General features: G+C 30.8%; 1 protein-coding gene across 1 annotated transcript in view; it reads left to right on the top strand.

The window, feature by feature from the left end:
* The window catches only part of LOC107641418, a 13162-nt gene that overhangs the window by 3695 nt on the left and 6707 nt on the right, over positions 1–2760 (top strand). The gene's annotated exons all lie outside the window — the stretch shown is intronic.

The raw sequence follows: 2760 nt of genomic DNA, 5'->3' as shown, positions 1-2760 counted from the left end.
CTGAAATTTTTGGAAACAAAAAAAAAAAAAAGTCAAAAACAAGAAAAACTTATCTTATTTAGTATTAATAATAATTAATAAATATTAAATAAAATAAGTTATAACTGTTCTTTTGTTTTCCTAATATTACTATCTAATAAGGAAAAGTTTAGGAGGCTAACAACTTTGTTAAATTCTGTCAAGTATGTAACTAGTAAAGAAAAGTGAGCCATTCGATAAAATCTCACACCAATCTCACACTATTAAAACCATCATTGATGACTATTTGATGGCTACAAATCACAAAAGTTGCTGCTCCCTATCATTCCTCTGGATATGACATTAGAAATTAAATTTTGATAAATAAATGTAGAAAATGTTGAGTTAGCACAAAATTGTGATCATATTGGCTACTGGGCAGGAATGAGTATGAACATGAGTTTATTGGAAAGATCGTTCGAGTGGTGTCGCGGAATATTAGAAATATTGCTTCTCCTGTGGTAGGAATCCAAGAAAATGGTGGTACAGGTAAAACAATTCTAATTCGAAGGTTCATATTTTAGTCCAAAAACTTAATTATATGAATGTTTCAACTTGTGGAAGAAACAGGTTTCAATTTGTTTGCAGAAGCAGAGTCTCTTCTCCAAGACAACCAACGCAACAATTCAAAAGTCAAAGCAGAAACTGAAGCTAATGTTGAAAACTTCATGGAAGTCGATGTGTTTGAGAAGTCTGTAGGTGTTCAGTTGGAATCGTTGAAGCGAAAGAAGCGAGAACTTGAAGGGCAAATCCGTGCCATTAATGACCAGATAACAGAATTCCAAAGAAAGACAGTTGCAAAGAGAAAAAAAGCGTTTGACAGTGGAAAAAAATGCCAAGTTGAAAGCATAGTTACATGAATTTATCAATTAGGCGGCATTTTCTGTATCATTTTGTTGTAGCAATTTGTTCACGTTCCAAAATATCATGAATCGCATATAAAATCGCCAATAAATTATAGTGATATTATCTGCAACTAATACTTGATGTATAGAAAGAGAAAAACCACAGTCATAAATGTCTGAATTGCAAAATGGAAAAGCAAGCAAATATATCTAGAAGAAATTAAAAAAAGAATAAGTGAAGACTGAAGAGAGAAAAAGATAGAAGGGTAGAGCCAACTAAGAAAATAAGTTTACTTTTTTTTTATTTATTTAAGAATGTACTAACTATTACGTTAGAACGTATCACATATCTAAACCGCGTGGAAAAACCTACCTTCTAGATACGTTTTCATGTCAAACTTGCGTTCCATACTTCCATATAATTATGCTGAAATTGATTAGGAATGAAATTACCGAGACAGAGATAGGGTAGAGAATTGAAAATTGCACACAAATATATCATGATTCAGCTACTTAATACAATATAGTTTATATTTAGTCTCGATCACAACTGTGATTATCGTTCAATGGATTACATTCACTAATTCTCCTTAGAATATGCTAAATTATATCTGGAACAAATTCAGATTCTAACAGTCAAGTGTTAATCCAACTTGTAAGAGAATTTTTTTTAGAATCATGACACAAAACAGAAAAACATACAAAGTATTTTTGAGATAATTTATGACTTTTTCTCCAAGTTTAACTCATTGTTTTTTTTTTCTTTCATTGGTTTTTTCTTACAAATCTCATCATATTTATCTTTTTCAATGAGACTCAGACAGACTAAATTGAGAAAAAGAAATACAACATAAAACCATGAAGGAGAAGAACTTAGAACAAGCTCAGGTAGCTATAGGAACCGAACTAAGTGCTCTGTTTTTCTCTCTTAACCTCAACCCTTGGCCATTCACCTTTATTTTAAAAGAGTGAAGCTTCCAAGATTGAAGCAATTTCAACCTCTTTACTGTCTTCTTCTTCAGTATCAAACTTTGCAGCGGCACATCAGAATAAAGAGAGAGTAAGCCGAATCTTTGACATGCAGCTTACCTTCTTTTTTATCCTTTTTCTTCAATCTTCTTTGATTTTGACCGTAAATCTTTTTTTTTACTCTAAGTTTGATTTTGGACCGTGAATTTGCTACTGAGCTTATTTGACTTCATTATCTCCATGGTTACTTGATTTATGCTTGAGGCTTGGCAAATTTTTTCACGATTTGTTGGTGTAGCTCAAATAAAAAAAATCAACTTTTGAGATGTTATGATCTAATGCAATTCTCCTTTTTGTTGTAGCCTTAAAACTTGCTTGAACTTGGTAACACACTTTTGTTCTTCACCAAAACTTAGTCTCAAAACTTTCCTATTCTTTCTTTCTTTTTTGTTGAGAAAGTGATGTGATAGGAGAGAAAGAGGAGAGAAGAGAGAGTTTGTTTTTTTTTTTTTTTTTTTTTTTTGGTCAAGGTATTGGAATAAGTTTTTGAATGGCGAGTTTTGGTGAATTCATCGAATGGGCTTGGATCTTTTCTTTGGGCTTATTTGTTTTTTTCTTTTCGTGGTTCAGCCATTCAATTTTGGATCAGATTGTTGCTATAACCGAATTAGAATTGGTTTATATGTGTGGGCTTGCTATTGATGGGTCTTGATTATTTGCACCTTGGGCCCATATTAATTAATTTCTTTCTAAACACAAACACAACAAAATTATACAAACAAATAACTCTATAATATTTGTTCATCACTTTAATTTAATATTTAGTTTTTCAAACTCAACATAAGTTTTGATTTATTTTGACTAATTTTTTTTATTATTAAATATTTTTTCTTTCAAATATCACATTAAGAATTTATTTTGAATTTTA

Source organism: Arachis ipaensis, chromosome B05 (genome assembly GCF_000816755.2).
Source record: "Arachis ipaensis cultivar K30076 chromosome B05, Araip1.1, whole genome shotgun sequence".
NCBI lineage: Eukaryota > Viridiplantae > Streptophyta > Magnoliopsida > Fabales > Fabaceae > Arachis > Arachis ipaensis.
The sequence above is the reverse complement of the archived record's forward strand: the minus strand, read 5'-3'. Positions and strand labels throughout refer to the sequence as shown.